Below are 22,023 nucleotides of genomic sequence, written 5' to 3' on the forward strand. Positions count from 1 at the left end.
ATTTGATATTACCAGTGTTTGGATTTTAGCTATTCTAAAAGGTGTGTAGTAGATTTACTCATATTTTTCTTACTGTGATTTTTCGTACTTCATGTTATTACTAGTCTCCTTTTCTTACCACCTCCTTACTGTTTAGAGAACTTCCTTCGGCTCTTCATTTAGGATAGCGCTATTGGTGGAAAACTTCCTTCATTTTCCTTCACCTGAGAAAGCCTTGATTTTGCCTTCCTTGTTAAAAGCTATTTTCATTAGAAATAAGATTATGGGTAAATAGCTCTTTTCTTTTAGCACTTAAAAAAATGTGTGCTACTTTTTTCTGGTCTCTGTAGTCCTGATGTGAAACCCACTATGATTCAAATTGTTTTCCCCTATAGATAAGGTATCATCTCTCTTACAGACTTCAAAAATTTTTCTTTGTCTTTAGTTTTCAGAAATTTGAGTATGATGTGTCTTGGTATGGATTTATTTGGGTATATTCTCTTTGGAGTTTGCTCAAGCATTGAATCTTCAGGTTCATTTTTTTTTTTTTTTTTTTTTTTTTTTTGCCAAATTTGAAATTTTCAGTCACTCTTCCTGCAAGTACTTTTTCTATTCCATTCTCTCTCTCCTTTCCTTCTGGGACATGACGACATGAATATTAAGCTGTTTGTTGTAGCCCCACGGGTTCTTTTAAAATTCAGTCTATTTTCTCTCTGTTGTTAAAACTGTATGATTTTAATAGTTCTATCTTCCAGTTCATTGATTCTGTTCTCTGTCCCTCCCATGCTGCTGCTGAATCAATCTACAGAGCTATATTTTCAGTTCTAAAATTTCCATTTAATTTATATTTTATTTCTTTGCTGAAACTTTATATTTCTCTGTGAGACTATTTTTTAATTTGTTTGAAGTATTTTTGTAATTGCTCCTTGAATCACTTCTATGATGGCTGCTTAAAAATCTTTGTTAGATAATCCTAATGTCTCTGTCATGTAGTGCTGGCATCTATTGACTGTTGTCTGTCTTTCAATTTGAGATCTTCCTGTTTCTTGCTATGATGCATTTCCTTTTTATTAAAACCTGAAGATTTGGGGCATTATATTTTAAGACTCTGGACCTTATTTAAATTTTATCTTTTAGCCAGCTTCTTCTGAAACTGCTCTGGCCTGAGATGAGGAGGCACTGGCTCATTACTTCCCATGGTGGATAGACACCTACCTTCTTTACTTAGCTTCGTTGACAACTGAAGGGGGAGGTTCTTCATTACTCCCAGGTAGGGGTGAGAGTCCTGGCTCCCCACTAGGCCTCCAATGATATGTCGCTTTATGGGAGGGATAAGAGTGCTTCATTACTGCTCCTCTGATGGTCTCTACTGACACCATGAGAAGAGCGGGTGATGGCCTTATTTATAGTGGCTGCTGGTAAAAGATCTGACTCTTTCTTAGGACTCTTCTGACAGTACCCCAGCAAGGAGGAGGAGGGAAAAGGATACCTCATTACTGTTGGATGGAGGTGGAAGTCCAGGATCCAGTGAGGTCTTCACTTTTGGCACAGCTCAGGCCTTATTACCCCCTGGAGGAGATGAAAGTCCTGGCTCCTTCCTTGTCCTCTAATATCACCCCAGCAAAGTTGGAAACACCTTGTTACAACTAGGCAAGATTGGAATTCTAGACTCCTCATCCAGCTTTTGCTGGCATGGGTGTAGGTGTGGCCACAATTTATGTTGTGGTATTGGCTGCCGTAGAGTAGGTATTTTCTAAAACTTTGCTGTCTTTCTAGCCATCTCCTTTCTTTTTATTCATCCCTACATCACAAACTGAGGGGAACAAAATCATGCTTTTAATTCTTTGATCACCAATAACCACCTCTCAGACAAATGGATTAATTGAATAAATGTTATGGGTATCAAGTAATTTTTCAATCTTCCTGTGGATTGCCAGAATCATGAGACAAAGAAAATATTTTTGTAGTTTTATAAGGAAGAAATCTTATCTTCAATGTCATCCATAATATCATAATATTTTCAGGTGAATCTTTGTGATATAAACATATAATCACTCTCTGTGAAAAACAACATGTCTTCCAGATTTGTGATATTTTCTGTCTGGCCTATTTTAACAGTAGACATGAATAATAATTATTAGGCAAAGATCTATGTTTTTGTATCTTGGTGAAAATAAACACACAAAATGTTTTAAAATGTTATTTACTTTCTGTAATAAAAAAGAGTTTTTAATATGTTTCTCCAAGAGTGATAAAATGAAAGATTTGCAATTTTTAGCTTTCTTCTGGACCCATAAAATCTGTACCTATATAAGTTTCACTCAATGTATGCTTTAAATATTTTGCCTAAAAGTAATATGTGAACTTTGGGTTTTGTCTGGAAATCTTGACAATTGAGAGAACATAAACAGAAAAAGAAAAGAAATTTTCTATAGTATGCATTGTCACCACTTCAAGTATGTATACCTTAAATACAACCTTAAAATATACTGTTAGTATCTATTTTTATTACTTCAAAGAAAATCTCAATAGGATACTTTTAAGATTTTAACATAATGTACCTGCTTAAGCTGATAGCAACATGAATCTAGAAACTAATCAAATTATTTTTAATGGGAAGATAATGCTCTTGCCTTAATTTTTAAAAGTAAGGTAATTCTAATCATACATTTTGAACATGTACAAGCATAATTATCTTCTGTTACTATCATGTGGACTAGCCAACTTAAAACTACAAATTATATTGAAAAGATAAGTGGAATGAATAAGAAAACCTTGTTTAATACATGCTGTGCTTTTTTTTTTACCTTGAACAAGTCCTTTAAATCTTCTTCTGAAAACTGAAAGATTTCTTTGTTCAATCAATAAATTTCTCTGATCACACATGTTTTTTGAACTCTAACTTCTAACTTTCTATGAAGAAGTAAAGCACACTCTGATATTAGCCATAACAAATATGTTCTAAATCAATCTAAACAATATTAATTTGTGCAAGCATTTATTTACATTAATTTACTTGTCATTGTCCAGAACACATGCTCAGCATGCAAAGATATTAATGAAATTGGACCCTAGATAAGAAGCAGGGTCGAAAAATAAAAAAAGTAGATATTAAAATAAAATGTTTATTGTATTTTATTTCATTTTATTATCTGATTATTTTTATTATTTTAATTTTTTTCCTTGGGCCATATTATTTTATTGGCAGGTCAGTGAAGAGCCAGAGGTAAGGGTCCTTCGATTCCTATTCCCCAGCCTAGGGACTCCCCCTGAAGGAGAGCAGAAACCCAGGAGCCTGCCACTCAGAGGACCTTGGAGTTGGGCAGGTTGTTGTAGCAATATTCCTGGCCTTCTAGCTGGCTGCGATACAGAGAGATCTCCTACTCCAGCTGTGAGGTGAAGTCCATAAGCCCCTGGTACTCCTTGTTCTGCCGCTCGCTGTCAACGCACATATGACCCAGCTGGGCTTCATAAATATTTTATTTCAAGAAAGAAATTAATGTACTATTGAGAATGATATTTGAAAATTATGATTAAACATATTTAAGGAAGTGCAAATGGAGGTGCAAGGTAATTAAGTCATATCTCAAACAAAGTCTCTTCATGTGGTGACATTAGTTACTGACCACATTATCAGAACATAACACATTTACAGTAATAGCAGTGCACCATTTATGATGAAACCTAAACTGTAGCTGATAGTGCCAAACAATATTAGAAATCAGAATGATTTTTTTAATGAAGCTTTATCTGGTGTAAAAAAGATACTTGTTTGTTCGACAAAATTGCCACAACCAAGGTTTATTTTCTTTTTTCTTCTGTTTTTTTTTTTGTTGTTGTTAAGGTGTCTTACTTTGGTAATTATCTTAAGTACGTTGCAATACACTACCTTTGAAAATATTTTTAATTAATTGTCTAAAAACCTTGCTGGAATAAATATATTAATAACTCAAGTCATAAGAAATTAATACATTCAGTGCCTCTGTAATACCTGCTGTACCTTAATAAGTGCTCCTTAGCAATTTATTGAAAATTAATTAAGTCTTGCCAAAGGAACACCAAAAAGTCAACTAGAAGACTAATTGAAATTATTATAACCTTTCTGTGTAAATATACAGCACATATGATTGGATAAGAAGAACATCTTGTAAATTTGATTATCAGATTAATTATTCTTAACATTTATATATGAAATATCAAATAAGATATCACTGGTAGTTATTATGCATTAAAATAGTTTTGTAAGTACTTAAAATAATGTTTTCTTAATATAATTTTCAGTTAATATTGTTTAGACATTCAAAATCCTATTAACATTATGTTGAATCAGGTAGAATTTTTTCCAGTGGACTACCTTTTCTCCATTTTCTGAAAACTTATCTCTCTTATAGCCCCACACTTACCAGATGTTCTTTCTCTCCTTTGTCCCGTTCAAAATGTATACAACTGCACCATATTCTCATCATTTTCTGAAAGGTAAATATTGCAGTTAGAGCAAATAATTTAGTTAATGCATTGGGTCTAACTTAATGCCTAAGTGAATTTTAAACATATCTTATTTAGACAGCCTAGATGGGTTAATGCTAAAATTGTTGATTGGTAATGCTGGCAGGCCTATTGGAGAGGTATTTTGAATGAGGATGTCCAAAAATGCAACACAATAAGTCTAAAAACTAGCCCTTAGTTAATCTACCTCTATATGAAAAGCATATGCTAAATGCTTTGGGAGAATAAGAATTGTATTTAATCTTTATGCACCCTACTATAACTATTTAACCTACTATAACTATTATTAAATATGAATAGATGCAGAAGAATTTATAGATAATTAATAGATACAGACATTCAGCCTCAGAATAGTTAAGTAAGTTACCCAGGGTCATGTGGTTATTAAGTGATAGACTTGGGATTTGAACCCATGTAGTCAAAGCACAAAGATCAAGTGCTTGACAATGATTCCTAATTCCTCAGGTAAAAGTAGATTGAAAGACACCTACTCTGCCTAAGTATAAGAGCAGACCCATGTCATAATAGATGTAGGACTATTAATAGATTAATAGCTGTTATTAATAGCTAGCTGATTAATAGCTAGTAGATTAATAGCTGTTAAGAAGTGAATTAATGATCAAGCTAAGACTACCTGTGGATAACATTTCAAATTTTGTCTTTGTAGACTCTTCCTTTCTTTCCAAAATTTGTCTACACTAAGTTAAGGAACAGCTGTAAACTTACACCAAGGATGGTCAACAGGAAGGCCTGGGAATAGAAATTCTTTACAAGTTGGTAAAAAAAATATATTTTGAAAACAGTAGACAAACATACAACGAAATCAGCTTGGTCACTTGTGCTTACATTTGCCAATTTAATCACAGCCTGAATGTTATTTTGACACCATGTAAATTTGTCATTGAACAATGCATATATTGTATAACATTTGCCTTCTTCAAAGGAATGTCTGTATACCTTTAATACTTCAAAGGCCAAGAGTTCACCTTTCATGTTTTCTCATAAAACTTTCACATTGAATGTTTAGCATGATTTTTCTTGCCATTTTTATATTCAACTAGAAGAGAATATTTGGAAACTTAAAAAATATTTATGTGCATATGATACTAAATTGTATATAGATTTATTTCTATTTATATATCTATATAATATTAAGAATTTCTATGTGCCTTGCATTTTATTAGATACAAGAAAAATGATATACTCAGAGAAGACACAAAATTAATGTGAAATATGTGTAATGGCTGATAAATAAATCCTGTTTTTGGTATTCGTCAGGGTTAAGCTATAGGAAACGGTATTCCATTCTAGCTAGCTTAAGAAAGAGGGAATTTGTTTAAGGATATTAAAAGATATTAATAGAATGTTTTTATATCCTATTATGGATATATTGATATGAATTATTGTTGAACATTAAAAAGGCTCAATAAATCAGTAGGGGTAGAGGGGGACTGAAGACTGAAGAAGGGATACTAGGTTAAGTTTCAGGAACAACTATCCAAATCATACCAAGAATGCTAAGAAACTTGCCTTTAACATCATAAACTTGTAGGTTCTAGAACTACACTAACACTGTCACAATCAATGAAACTGACAAAATAAAAACCCACCATAGTTAGGAAATCACACGCCTATAGACAATCAGGGCACTATTATGATAAAAATCAATTACAGTTTCTGCTCTTGTCTCTGGAACCACACTGTACCTACTAGAAGCTGCACCAGCAAAACCATTCTTTGTATCCTGTTTCTACACTCATGGAGCCAGTTATTGAACTATGGAACAGCTGTTGATTTCATTTCACCAAAAGCAAGTGCCTTAATGCCCACATTTGCCAGGTGAATAGCAAAAGAAGCTGCCATATGGCCTCCATATGTCTTCCAATATTTTGTGTGCACATATGATCAGCCAAACCTAAATCATATGTGGAAACCTGAATCTGGATGAGTTTGGAAAATGCAATTTCTATGTATCCAATCTCTTTATTACAGGAAGGTAAACTAAGGGAGAGTAGAATAGATATCACATTGATTAGACAAAACGTGTATTTATGATGTTAAATAATGTATTATATGGAATAATGTCTTTGTCATTTAGGTGCTAATGTATTTTAAATCTGTATTCTAACATATTCTGCTTTTCCAGGTGTCCAGCCTTTGTCTCTGTATCAGAAATTTTTTAGCAGCAAAGAAAGAAAATATCATATTAAAAGTAATGTAAATAACGTGGATAAGCATTACCCGACAGAAAAAAAGATGCCCAGAGCAATAGCAGTTTCAATGTTGGTAAAGTAATTCAAATACGTTATCAAAAACCAGAGGTCTTTCTTAATCTAAGAGTGTTGACTTTGATTCTCAGATTTGACCCTCATAACTTGAAAATCCAAGACTCGTGTTGACATAGGGTTGTTGCAAAGGGAGAAAGTTGAAGGCATCCATGATGGTTAATAATGAGTGTAAACTTGATGGGATTGAAGGATACAAAGTATTGATCCTGGGTGTGTCTATGAGGGTGTTGCTAAAGGAAATTGACATTTGAGTCAGTGGGCTGGGAAAGACAGACTTACTCTTAATCTGGATGGGGCACAATCTAATCAGCTGCCAGCAGGGCTAGAATATAAGCAGGCAGAAAAACATGAAAAGAGAGACTGGCCTAGCCTCTCAGCCTATCTTTCTCCTGTGCCAGATGCTTCCTGTTCTTGAACATCGGACTGTGAGTTCTTCAGTTTTGGAACTCAAACTGACTCTCCTTGCTCCTCAGCCTGCAGACCGACTATTGTGGGACCTCGTGATTGTGTGAGTTAATACTTAATAACTCTCATATACATATATATATACACACACATGCACACACATATACACGTGCACATATATACACACAAATATATATATTCTCATATATATCAATATTATGTATATATTTTTTATTTTTATATATATATATATTCCGTTAGTGTTGTACCTAATAGAGAACCCCAACTAATACAAATTTCGGTACCAGGAGTGGTTCTTGAGGAACAGAATATTAAGGACGAAGTTCTTTAGTTGGTTTTGGGGCTTCTGGAGTTGGCTGCTTAATATGATTAGACCCAAAAATGCTAAGGGCCCTACTTCTAATAGTATGGAGAGCACTGATAGTTCTTGGTGTGAATTGTTTAGAGAGTTATGCAAGATAAATGCATTTGACACTCCTGAATCATCACTTGTGAGAGGTGAGGAGTTTAGTCTGTCTATCCACAATAGCTTTGATAATATGTGGAGAAACAAGGAACATAATGAAGCTGGTTGGTTGCTCCCAAGTTCAGTAGAGAAAGTGATAAAAGAAAATTATGAACTCAGGGATTCTATCTGCCGGCTTCAGAAGCAGATACTCAGCCTCAAATCTGTTAAGATTGCCCCGATTGTCTTTTATTTTATTTTATTTTATTATTATTATACTTTAAGTTTTAGGGTACATGTGCACAATGTGCAGGTTAGTTACATATGTATACATGTGCCATGCTGGTGTGCTGCACCCATTAACTCGTCATTTAGCATTAGGTATATCTCTTAATGCTATCCCTCCCCCCTCCCCCCACCCCACAACAGTCCCCAGAGTGTGATGTTCCCCTTCCTGTGTCCATGTGTTCTCATTGTTCAATTCCCACCTATGAGTGAGAATATGCGGTGTTTGGTTTTTTGTCCTTGTGATAGTTTACTGAGAATGATGATTTCCAATTTCATCCATGTCCCTACAAAGGACATGAACTCATCATTTTTCATGGCTGCATAGTATTCCATGGTGTATATGTGCCACATTTTCTTAATCCAGTCTATCACTGTTGGACATTTGGGTTGGTTCCAAGTCTTTGCTATTGTGAATAGTGCCGCAATAAACATACGTGTGCATGTGTCTTTATAGCAGCATGATTTATAGTCCTTTGGGTATATACCCAGTAATGGGATGGCTGGGTCAAGTGGTATTTCTAGTTCTAGATCCCTGAGGAATCGCCACACTGACTTCCACAATGGTTGAACTAGTTTACAGTCCCACCAACAGTGTAAAAGTGTTCCTATCTCTCCACATACTCTCCAGCACCTGTTGTTTCCTGACTTTTAAATGATTGCCATTCTAACTGGTGTGAGATGGTATCTCATTGTGGTTTTGATTTGCATTTCTCTGATGGCCAGTGATGGTGAGCATTTTTTCATGTGTTTTTTGGCTGCATAAATGTCTTCTTTTGAGAAGTGTCTGTTCATGTCCTTCGCCCAAAATCTCCTTAAGCTGATAGGCAACTTCAGCAAAGTCTCCGGATACAAAATCAATGTGCAAAAATCACAACCATTCTTATACATCAACAAAAGACAAACAGAGAGCCAAATCATGAGTGAACTCCCATTCACAATTGCTTCAAAGAGAACAAAATACCTAGGAATCCAACTTACAAGGGATGTGAAGGACCTCTTCAAGGAGAACTACAAACCACTGCTCAAGGAAATAAAAGAGGATACAAACAAATGGAAGAACATTCCATGCTCATGGGTAGGAAGAATTAATATCGTGAAAATGGCCATACTGCCCGAGGTAATTTATAGATTCAATGCCATCTCCATCAAGCTACCAATGACTTTCTTCACAGAATTGGAAAAAACTACTTTCAAGTTCATATGGAACCAAAAAAGAGCCCACATTGCCAAGTCAATCCTAAGCCAAAAGAACAAAGCTGGAGGCATCATGCTACCTGACTTCAAACTATACTACAAGGCTATAGTAACCAAAAGAGCATGGTACTTGTACCAAAACAGAGATATAGATCAATGGAACAGAACAGAGCCCTCAGAAATAATGCCACATATCTACAACCATCTGATCTTTGACAAACCTGAGAAAAACAAGCAATGGGGAAAGGATTTCCTATTTAATAAATGGTGCTGGGAAAATTGGCTAGCCATATGTAGAAAGCTGAAACTGGATCCCTTCCTTACACCTCATACAAAAATTAATTCAAGATGGATTAAAGACTTAAACGTTAGACCTAAAACCATAAAAACCCTAGAAGAAAACCTGGGCATTACCATTCAGGACATAGGCATGGGCAAAGACTTCATGTCTAAAACACCAAAAGCAATGGCAAGAAAAGCCACAATTGACAAAGGGGATCTAATTAAACTAAAGAGCTTCTGCACAGCAAAAGAAACTACCATCAGAGTGAACAGGCAACCTACAGAATGGGAGAAAATTTTCGCAACCTACTCATCTGACAAAGGGCTAATATCCAGAATCTACAATGAACTCAAACAAATTTACAAGAAAAAAACAAAGATTGCTCTGACTGTCTTATCTCCTGTAGAGAAAGAGCTGAAATTGTGGAAAAACAGACACATTTCTTATCATGTGAGTGGCTGGTCTGCAATGAAAGATGCATACACAGCCTCGCCAGGTGTCTACTGTTAAAGTGAGGACATTGTTTGGAAAAGAATGAGACCCTGTGCCTTGGAATGGGTATGTGTGGGAGGACCCTGATGAAGCTGGGGACACTGAGCTTGTAAACTCTGATTAACCTTTTTTGCCAGAAGAAGCAGCGTCCCCATCGCCAGTAGGGGCAACATCCCCTCCCCGACCCATGCTGCCATCATCTTTTCCACCCTTTTCTGAGGAGATAAATCTTGTACTGCCTGAGGCAACAATGATGGCCTTCCCTGAGGCAGTTGCCAGGCAAGATAACGTTGATTCTCCTCAGAAGCCATCCCCAATACCCTTGTTTGCTTGTAGACCTATAACTAGACTGAAGTCCCAGCGGGCCCCTAGAGGTGATGTTGAGAGTGTGGCCCATAAGGAGGTTCACTACACTTGAAAAGAACTGCTTGAGTTTTCTAATTTATATATACAGAAATCTGGAGAGCAGGCATGGGAATAGATATTAAGGGTGTGGGATAATGATGGAAGGAACATAGTGTTGGATCAGGCTAAATTTATATTGATTTGGGCCCACTAAATAGGGACTCTGCATTTAATGTTTCAGCTTGAGAGTTAAAATAGATTCGAATAGTTTATTTGTTTGGCTAGCTGAAATATGGATTAAAAGATGGCCCATTATGAGCAAGCTGGAAATGCCTGATCTCCCTCAGTTTAATTTAGAGGAAGGGATCCACAGGCTTAGGGAGATTGGGATGGTGGAGTGAATTGGTCACTTTATACCTACTCATCCCAGCTGGGAGGGTCCAGAAGGTATACCCTTGACCAATGCCTTGGGAAATAGATTTGTGAGGGCAGCACCTGCATCTTTGAAGAGCCCTATAATTGCTCTTCACTGTATGTCAGATCTAATGGTGGGAACTGCAGTCACTCAACTACAAAATTTAAATACAATGAGAATAATTGGATCCTGAGGTGGCAGGGGCCAAGTGGCGGCACTCAATCGTCAAAGACAAGGTGGGCGTAACTACCGTAATGGACAGCAGAGGCAAAGCTGCAAACAGAATAGTCTGACTCATGCAGATATGTAGAGCTAATTGGTTGTACACGTCATTGGCTAATTTACCACAGTGTTCTTAGAAGTGAAAATGATAGGAAGTCTACTGCATTTCTACTTAATTTATGCAAGCAGAAAACTTCTAGGAATGGACAAAAGACTAATTTAAATTATAAAAACAGAGAATCATGGCCCCTCAATCAATTTCCAGACTTGAGCCAGTTCAGAGACCCAGAACCCCTTGAATGAAGGGGAGGCTGGGTCCCCTTGAGGAAGGACCCCACTACATAACCAACAATTTATGCAGTGAATCTTTCTCCCACCCTTCCCCAAGTATACCTCTGGCCTTTTACCAGGGTAACTGTGCACTGGGGAAAGGGAAATCATCAGACATTTTGGGGACTACTGGACACTGGCTCTGAGCTGCACGGGACCCAAAAAGTCATTGTGGTCCTCTAGTTAAAGCAGGGGCTTATGGAGGTCAGGTAATTCATGGAGTTTTAGCTCAGGTCTGACTTACAGTGGGTTCAATGGGTCTCCAGACTTATCCTGTGGTCATTTCCCCAGTGCCAGAATGCATAATTGGCATAGACATACTTAGCAGCTGGCAGAACCCTCACATTAGCTCCCTAACTGGTAGGGTGAGGGCCATTATGGTTGGAAGGGCCAAATGAAAGCCATTAGAGCTGCCTCTACCTAGAAAAATAGTAAATAAAAACAATATTGAATCCCTGGAGGGACTGAGGAGATTAGTGCCATCATCAAGGACTTGAAAGACACAGGAGTGTTAATTCCCACCATACGCCTGTTCAACCCTCCCATTTGGTCTGTGCAGATGACAGATGGATCTTGGAGAATGACAGTGGATTATCATAAGTTTAACTAAGTGGCGATTCCAATTACAGCTGCTGGACCAGATGTTGTTTCATTGCTTGAGCAAACTAACACATCTCTTGGTACCTGGTATGCAGCTGTTGACTTGGCAAATGCCTTTTTCTCCATTCCTGTCCATAAGGCCAACCAGAAGCAATTTGTCTTCAACTGGAAAGTCCAGCATTATACCTTTTCTATCCTACCTCAGGGGTATATCAACTCTCCGGCTTTTGTGTCATAATCTTATTCGGAGACAACTTGATCTCTTTTCACTTCTGCAAGATATCACATTGGTCCATTACACTGATGACATTATGCTGATTGGATCCAGTGAGTAAGAAGTAGAAAACACACTGGACTTATTGGTGAAACATTTGCATGCCAGAGGATGGGATATAAATCCAACTAAAATTCAGAGACCTTCTACCTCAGTAAAATTTCTAGTGGTCCAGTGGTGTGGGGCCTGTCAAGATATTCCTTCTAAGGTAAAAGATAAGTTGCTTCATTTGGCCCCTCCTACAACCAAGAAAGAGGCACAATGCCTAGTGGGCCTATTTGGATTTTGGAGGCAACACATTCGTCATTTGGGTGTGTTACTCTGGCCCATTTATCCAGTGACCCGAAAGCCTGCCAGTTTTGAGTGGGGTCCAGAACAGCAGAAGGCTCTGCAATAGGTCCAGGCTGCTGTGCAAGCTGCTCTGCCACTTGGGCCATATGATCGGCAGATTCAATGGTGCTTGAGATGTAAGTGGCAGATAGGGATGCTGTTTGGAGCATTTGGCAGGCTCCCATAAGTGAATCACAGTGGAGGCCTCTAGGATTTTGGAGCGAGGCCCTGCCATCTTCTGTAGATAACTATTCTCCCTTTGAGAGACAGCTCTTTTTCTGTTACTGGGCTTTGGTGGAAACTGAACGTTTGACTACGTGTCATAAAGTCACCATGTGACCTGAACTGCCTATCATGAACTGGGTGCTTTCTGACTCATCTAGCCATAAAGTGGGTCATGCACAGCAGCATTCCATCATCAAATGGAAGTGGTATATACATGATCAGGCTCAAGCAGGTCCTGAAGGCACAAGCAAGTTACATGAGGAAGTGGCTCAAGTGCCCATGGCCTCCACTCTGCCTTCTCCCCCAGCCTGCACCATGGCCTCATGGGGAGTTTCTTATGATCAGTTGACAGATAAAGAGAAGACTATGGCCTGGATCACAGATGGTTCTGCACGATATGCAGGCACTACCTAAAAGTGGACAGCTGCAGCATTACAGCCCCTTTCTCGTACATCCCTGAAGGACACTAGTGAAGGAAAATCTTCCCAGTTGTCAGAACTTCAAGCAGTGCACCAGGTTGTAAACTTTGCATGGAAAGAGAAATGGCCAGATGTGCGATTATATACTGATTAATGAGCTGCAGTCAATAGTTTAGCTGGATGACCAGGAACTTGGAAGAAGCATGATTGGAAAATTGGTGACAAAGAAATGTGGGAAAGAGGTATGCGGACGGACTTCTCTGAGTGGTCAAAAACTGTGAAGATATTTGTATCCCATGTGAGTGCTCACCAACAGGTTATGTGAGCAGAGGAGGATTTCAATAATCAAGTGGATAGGATGACACGTTCTGTGGACACCACTCAGCCTCTTTCCCCAGCCACCCTTGTCATTGTCCAATGGGTCCATGAATGAAGTGGCCATGATTGCAGGGGTGGAGGTTACTCATGGGCTCAGCAACATGGACTTCCACTCACCAAGGCTGACCTAGCTATGACCACTAATGAGTGCCCAATTTGCCAGCAGCAGAGCCCAACACTGAGCTCTCAGTATGGTACCATTCCTTGAGTTAATCAGCCAACTACCTGGCAGCAGGTTGATTATATTAGATTTCTTTCATCATGGAAAGGGCAGAGGTTTGTACTCACTGGAATAGACACTATTCCTATGGGTTTGCCTATTCTGCACACAGTGCTTCTGCCAAGACTACCATCCACAGACTCACGGAATGCCTTATCCACATATTGGTACTCCATACAGAATGGCCTCTGACCAAGGCACACACTTTACAGCTAAAGAAGTGTGGCAGTGGGCTCTTGCTCATGGAATTCACTAGTCTTACCATGTTCCCCATCATCCTGAAGCAACTGGATTGATAGAATGGTGGGAGGGCCTTTTCAAGTCACAATTACAATGCCAACTAGGTGACAATACTTTCCAGGGCTGGGCCAATGTTCTCCAGAAGGCTGTGCATGCTCTGAATCAGCGTCCAATATATGGCACTGTTTCTCCCATAGCCAGGATTCATGGGTCCTGGAATCAAGGGGTAGAAGTGGAAGTGGCACCACTCACCATCACCCCAGTGATCCACTAGCAAAATTTGTGCTTCCTATTCCCATGACATTATGTTCTGCTGGCCTAGAGGTCTTAGTTCCAGAGGGAGAAACACTGCCACCAGGAGACATAACAAGATTCCATTAAACTGGAAGATAAGATGGCCACTTGGACACTTTGGGCTCCTCATTCCTTTAAGTCAACAGGCTAAGAAGGAATTACAGTGTTGGCTGTGGTGATTGACTTGGACTATCAAGTTGAAATCGGTCTATAACTCCACAACAGAGGTAAGTGTATTAGTCTGCTTTCACACTGGTGATAAAGACATACCAGAGACTGAGAAGAAAAAGAGGTTTAATTGGACTTACAATTTCACATGGCTGAGAAGGCCTCAGAATCATGGCAGAAGGTGAAAAGCACTTCTTACACGTCGGTGGCAAGAGAAAATGAGGAAGAAGCAAAAGCGGAAACCCCTGATAAACCCATCGTTTCTCATGAGACTTGTTCACTATCATGAGACTAGCACGGGAAAGACTGGTCCCGATGATTCAATTACCTCTCCCTAGAACCCTCCCATAACATGTGGAAATTCGGGACATGCAATTCAAGTTGAGATTTAAATGGGGATGCAGACAAACAAGATCAGTAAGAAAGAGTATTCATGGAATACAGGAGATCCATTAGGGCATCTCTTAGTATTACCATGCCCTGTGATTAAGGTTAATGGGAAACTACAACAGCCAAATCCAGGAAGGACTACAAATGACCTAGACCCTTCAGGAATGAAGGTTTGCATCACTCCACCAGGAAAAAACAAAAAACAAACAAAAGACAAAAAACAAAAAACCACGGCCTGCTGAGGTGCTTGCTGAAGGCAAAGGGAATATGGAATGGGTAATAGAAGAGGTAGTCACTAATACCAGCTACAACCACCTGACCACTGCAGAAACAAGGATTGTAATTGTCATGAGTAGTTCCTCCTTCTTTTGTTAAATACATGTCTCTGCATGTATACACTTGTTCTAAGAAAATATCTTCATTTTATTTGCTTTCTCCTTTATCATGTGACATAAGATTTATTGACTTCACATCAGCATTTAAGTATTATTAACTTTATGTAATAGTATTTGTGTTGGAGATTGGTGCATTTCCGATTGTACGAAGGATAGTTGTGTTATGGTAGGCATAATTATGACCTTATTATTGTCTTTGTTTTAAGATTATGTATGATCTCAGGAGATGTGTCTGAGTTTGAGTTGACAAGGAGTAGACTTATGATCCTTAATACTGTGTGTCAACTTGATTGGATTGAAGTTTGCAGAGTATTGATCCTGGTGTATCTGTGAGGGTGTTGCTAAAGGAGATTAACATTTGAGTCAGTGCACTGGGAAAGACAGACCCACCCTTAATCTGGGTGTGCACAATCTAATCAGTTGCCAGAGCAGCTAGAATGTAAGCTAGAAGATAAGAAGGCAGAAAATGTGAAAAGAGAGATTGGCCTAGCCTCCCAGCCTACATATTTCTCCCATGCTGGATGCTTCCTTCCCTCGAACATCAGACCCCAAGTTCTTCAGTTTTGGAACCCCGACTGACTCTCCTTGCTCCTTAGCCTGCAGATAGCATGTTGTGGGACCTTTTGATCATGTGAGTTAATACTTAATAAACTCCCTCTCTCTCTGTCTCTCTCTCTCTCTATATATATATGTATGTGTGTGTGTGTGTAGTTTATTAAGTACATATATACACTTAATACATATGATATATTATATTAATACAACACATAATATTTTATATATTATATATTAATATAATATATAATATTTTATGTTATATTATATTTATATATTATATATTATATTACTATATAATATGTATTATAATATTGTATATAATATATGATATTAATATATTATATATAATATATTAATATAATAGAATATTAATGTATATGTTGATATAATATAATGTATAACATAATATATAAATATATTGTTATATATAATATACAATATATTATTATATAGTATATTGATATAATATATTAATATATTACACATAATATAGTTTATTAAATGTGTGTGTGTGTGTGTATATATATATATATATATATATATATATATATATAAAAAATCCCATTAATTGTGTCCCTCTACAGAACCCTGACTAATACAGCAATTTCTCCTCCATGATTCTTTATAGAGTGAGGGGAGTCTTCCTGTTAATCCCATAGCAGCTCCAATTGCTAGAACCCAGTGAAATGTCGGGATACTTCTATAGAAACACTTGTAAAGCTACTGTGTTTTGTCAGGAAAGAATATTTTACCAGCAAGTAAGAAGGGCTTAGGAGTTCCATGAAGGTAACTCTAAATCTACCAAGCAGGTCAGAATTGCTTGTCTTCCTTCCACAGCACCCTGCCCCTTTCCTTAGTGTCTGTTTCCATGAATGGTACCCTCTTCTATTTGGTCTCCTAAGCCATTTCTTCCTTTGCTCTACTATCCAAATTCAGTTTTTCACCAAATCCTGTCTATTTCTACTCTTATTACATTTCAATTCTATTTATTTCCTAATATTTACAATGCCTTAGCAGTCTGTTTATGTCTCATCACTGCACTACTACAAAAGCTTCCTACTTAATTCTCACACTAGGGTCTTAATCATTTTTAATTCCATAATAATATCACAAAATGTAAATTTTGTTATTTTATTCTCCTCCTTAAAGTTGTTACTGGTTCCTCAAAACTTTTAGGATGAATTATTAACATATAGACTAATATTTTAGCACATAGTTCTTTTTCTGACTACTGCTCCCTCCAAGGCTTCATATCATGTTGTTTCTCCAAATGCAATTAATACACTAGCCATATTAAATGTATTTCACCTCTATGGTTCTGAACACGTTAATCACCCTTTATAAAACATCTCTTCCTCACTCTCTTTCTTCTCCAATGCTTGTCTTTTAAGACTCAGCTCAATACTCCTCCAAAAATCATTTCTTGACCCAGAAATATAAATTAGGCACCCAGTTCTCCCATGCATCCTTGGCATGCATTAGTCATAGAATTTGTCATATTCTCTTATAATTTTTATCTATATATTTTTTCAATGTCATTGAGTAACCTTCTTGAGAAAAAGAATGTTTTTTATATATATACTTTTTTATTAATGTAGAATTGATGAATTAATTCAGCTCACTGCCATGAGAGAGTTTCTAGATCACAGTTAAGAAAAGGAGAACCAGGTAGAGTCCAGCAGAGTCCATGAGTTGAGGAGAGTTATGAGATTCCAGGTAAAACAAAGTGACTACAATTCAGAAGACAGAAAGCTGGTGAGGAGAGAACCGCAAACGCTGAAGATTGGCAGAGGCTCTCCATTGAATATTTTGCTGAATGCGATCAGCATGTGAATTTGAGAAAACTAAACAAAGCTGAGGATTGGAGGAACACTCAAAGAAAGCAGTGCCTGATACTCACACAAGATTGGAAAATCTCATAATTGGACAGATTATATAAAAATATCTTATCTCTGTAGTGGAGAATAATTAGCCCTAAATTGAACACTGTTCCTATCCCACCTAAAATATCTTAGAGACCATACTAGAAAGATCAAACTATTTTTAAGTATCTTAACTGCATTCCAAAACAACGCTCAAGAATATTTATTGGAATACAAACATATTCTACATCTAAGAAGGTGAAATACAGAATGTCTAGCGCCTGGCAAAAAATACCGACATGCAAAATGCAGGAAAATATAATACATGAGGAGAAAATAACTTCAAAATCAACCCAGAAGTGAAAACGAAATTCATGAATACCACAAATGGTGACTTAATGAGTAATATATAAGATTTTTTCTAAAGAATGCAGGAAAATGTAATACATAAAGAGGAGAAAATAAATCAATAAAAATGAACCCAGTAGTGAAAACAAAATTCATGAGAACCACAAATGGTGACTTAATGAGTAATATATAAGATTTTGTCTAGTTATTTAATCTTTTACAAAGTTTATTAACTGTTTAAATGAAAATAATAGAAATGCAGTCAGAGGCTTATAATTCACATAAAAGAAAAACATATTACAATAACAGCACAAAAGTTGGGAGGAGAGCAATGGAAATATGCATTTTTCATGTTCTTATATAGGCAAAGTAGTATACGTTCACTAGTAGATAGTGATAACTTAAAGATATATACTATAAACTTAAATATATACTATAAATCTATAAGCAACCACTTGAATAATAAAAGGTAGAGTTACAGTAATAAGAAAACAGCAAATAAAATAAAATAATCATAAAAAATCAATTAATCCAAAGGCAGGCAGAAAAACAGGAGAAAGTTAAAGAAAAAGAACAGATGAGTCAAATGTACGTCAATAGCTGGGTGATAAATTTAAACTAAACCATATCAAGAATCATGTAAACCATAAATGGTCTAAATATTCTCGATTAAAAGGCCGAGATATATTATATAACAAAGCAATACTCAATATATAGTCTACAAGAAATGTACTTCAAATATAAGGAAACAAACAATCTGAAAGTAAATTGATTGAAAAAGAAAAAATATGCTAATACTAAGGAAAAGAGGGCTGCAGTGGCTATATTAATATAAAAATTAAATTTCAGAGTAAAGGGTAGCATTAGGGATAAAGGAAGTCATTTCATATTGATAAAGTGATAAAATTCTACCTGATAACAGCAGGATACACTTTATAAACATTCACTGAACATTTACCAAATCTACCATATTCTGCATCATAAACTCATCAACAGCATACAAGGATGATAAATGAATATACATCCAAATAACAGAGCCTCAGAATATATTATATTAAACAAAAACTGTTCTAACTGCAATTAAAAATAGATAAGTCTAAAGCTTATCTATTTTATAATCAGATATCAATGCACCATATCAACATTCGATAAGGGAAGTCGACAGAAAATCAGTAAGTATATGGATGATGTCATCTACACTGCCAATAAGCCTGATGTAATTGACAATTGTGGAATATTCCACTAAACAAGAGCGGGATACAAGTACTCACTAAACATTTATCAATATCCCTCATATTTTCCATCATAAAAGAAGTCTCAATAAATTCAGAAGATTCAAGTCATACAAATTATGTTTTCTGATCACTGGTAGAATAAATTAGAAATCAATAGCAGGAAAAATTCTTGAAAATCTTTAAATGTTTAGAAACTAAATAATATAAATAGAGTCATAGAATGAATTTTAAAAAATAGAATGCATTTTTGAAGAAATGTAAATAAATTCATAATCTATCTGAAATTGTAGATTACTACTAAAAGAGTTATTGGGAGAAATATATACTAATAAAGGCCTATAAAGTAAGAAAGTTTAAATTAAAGACCTAGAATCTAGGAGAAAATGAAAAATTTTAAATCAAGCAAGTAGAAGAAAATAAATAATAAAGGTTTAAGCAAATATTAATGAAATAGAAAAAAATAGAGAAAAATCTATGAAACTAAAAACTTGTTCTTTGAGCAGATCAATAACAACTGACAAATATCAAATCAGACTGAAATGGGTAAAAAAGAAGATAATATACTTACTAATATCAGAAATAATAGAAATAATATAATTGCTGCTTCTATACAGATTAAAAAGATAATAAGAAAATGAACCATTTTAGGCTAATAAATTCCATAACTTGGATGAAAAGAACAAACTCTTTGAAAGACAGGAAACCAAAAAAAGAAATAAATTAATAGTCTAAATTAGTGCAATCAAATTATAGTTAAAAGCCTCTCAACAAAGAAAACTCTTGGCCAGGATGTCTTCATTCGTGAATTTTATGACATATTTAAGAAATAAATAATATTATTCTACACAAAGTTTTCTGGAAAACTGAAGAGTTAGAAATATTTCCCAACTTATTTCATGAAGCCATCATTATACACATATAAACATAGAATGATATTGCAAGTAAAACTGCATATCAGTATCTCTCATGAAGATAGATATAAAGATTCTGAATAAAATTTTGGCAGTTATAATCTAACATATATAAAGGAGATAATCATCATGAGCATGTGGGGATTATTCCATGAGGCAGAGTTTAACAATTAAAAATCAATCAATATAATTCACTGCAATAACAAAGGAGAGATATTGATATGAGCATTTGTCCAAATCTAGATTTTACTGATTTCTAACAAAATTTCAATAAACTAGAAATATAGGGGAACTTCCTAAATTCCCTTACGAAAAAAATCTCTACCACTAACTCTATACATAATGGTGAAAGAATATCTACAAAAACATCCCTACAGCTAACTCCATATATAATGGTGAAAGTCTGAATATTTTCTGCTAATATAAATAGCAAGTCAGGGATATCCGCCCTCACTACTTCTATTTAGCTTTATATTGGAGATCATAGACAGTGAAATAAGAAAATAAGATATTTTAAGAGCATATAGATTAGAAAGAGAGGAGTAAAATTTTCTCTTATTTGTGGGCTAGATAATTGATTGTGCAGGAAATTTGATAGAAACTACAAGATGTCCACTAGAACTAATGAGTTTAGTAACATTACAAGATACAAAAGTACAGAAATCAATTGTATTTTTAAATAATAACAAAGAACAATTGAAAATTCAGTAAAAACATAGTGTTTTCAGTAGCACCAATATCATGAAACACTCAAGGATAAATGTTATAATAGTTGTTATAGACGTGGATATGAAAATGAAAAAACATTGCTGAAAGATATTTTTAAAAGATCTAAATAAATGACGATACATATCATGTTCATATGTCAGAAGATAAAATATTTTTAAGATATCAAGTGTGACCAGATCCATCACCTCAAAATAATGCTATTTATATAAAATTCCAGAAAATGCAAAGGAATGTATTGTGATAGAAAATAAATCAGTTGTTCCCTTGGGCTAGGTGGGGGAAGAGGGAGGGGAAGGGTTGAAGGAAGAATTATGAAAACACATGAGGAAACTTTGGGATGATTTTTGTGCCCATTATTCTGACTGTGGTGATGGATCAATGAACATAAATATATATATAATTTAGCAAAATGTAGAGTTTAAAATGCAAGGTTTATTTTATGTCTATGAAAGCACAATTAAGGTGTCAAAAATAAATAGAATAAAATGAAAATATGCAAACACACACTTTTAATTCTGTTTTCTTTGAAAACATGTTCAGTTGATAGACACTATTAATTTCATGTTCACCTAAACTTTAAGGCTACGTAGATGTAATGAGACATTAAGTAATTTTTCTAATTTTTATGACAAAATCTACTTAAAAATCATTTCTTTTAAACTAAGATGGGATCCTTCGAAATAAAACTACTTAAAATATCTCTCAAAAAAACCTGTATATTTTTAGTCCTCTCTGACCTTGAATCCACTCAACAGATCATCGAACAACTGTCTAAATTCAAAAGCCAAAATTCTTATTTTCATTACTCTCATGTCATATATCCTCACTCAGTAACTAATGTAAAAGTAAAGCAGCCCTGATGGCTTCTGTGGACCTCCTGAGCCTCTCCCAAGGATTTAGGTCCTCAGGGAATTAGCAATATTTCTTATGGGATGCAGTTTTATAACAAATGTTTAAAAATATACATATTTACATTGTATGGATGATAGGACTCAATAATTCCTCTTATTCTGTTTTCCTAGCTCTTCTTTTTTTCTGGTAGTTGGCATTATGGGAATCGCTCAGACACAGGCCCTTTCTTCCACTCTTCCAACATCATTCTTGCTGCTGTGAGAAATGCATCCTCTAATATGACTTCGTTAACTTCTCTCTCATTAACTGACAAATCTGGAATCCTCAATATTCAATTCATGATGACACTCTCTGAAGTCATCTCCATTTCACTGGCCCATTC

At 35.9% G+C, this 22,023-nt stretch overlaps 1 long non-coding RNA gene across 1 annotated transcript in view; it reads right to left on the reverse strand.

Moving 5' to 3' along the window:
• Positions 1–2,467: 2,467 nt before the first annotated feature.
• Positions 2,468–22,023, reverse strand: part of LOC134809896 (uncharacterized) — a 206,395-nt gene continuing 186,839 nt past the window's right edge. Inside the window, exons 3-4 of the long non-coding RNA XR_010156644.1 lie at positions 4,383–4,448; positions 2,468–3,445 (exon numbers count right to left, since the gene is read on the reverse strand). This is a non-coding gene — a long non-coding RNA (uncharacterized LOC134809896). The remainder of the gene's footprint in view (positions 3,446–4,382; positions 4,449–22,023) is intronic.

The sequence above is a fragment of the Pan troglodytes genome, chromosome 3, assembly GCF_028858775.2.
Source record: "Pan troglodytes isolate AG18354 chromosome 3, NHGRI_mPanTro3-v2.0_pri, whole genome shotgun sequence".
Taxonomy (NCBI): domain Eukaryota; kingdom Metazoa; phylum Chordata; class Mammalia; order Primates; family Hominidae; genus Pan; species Pan troglodytes.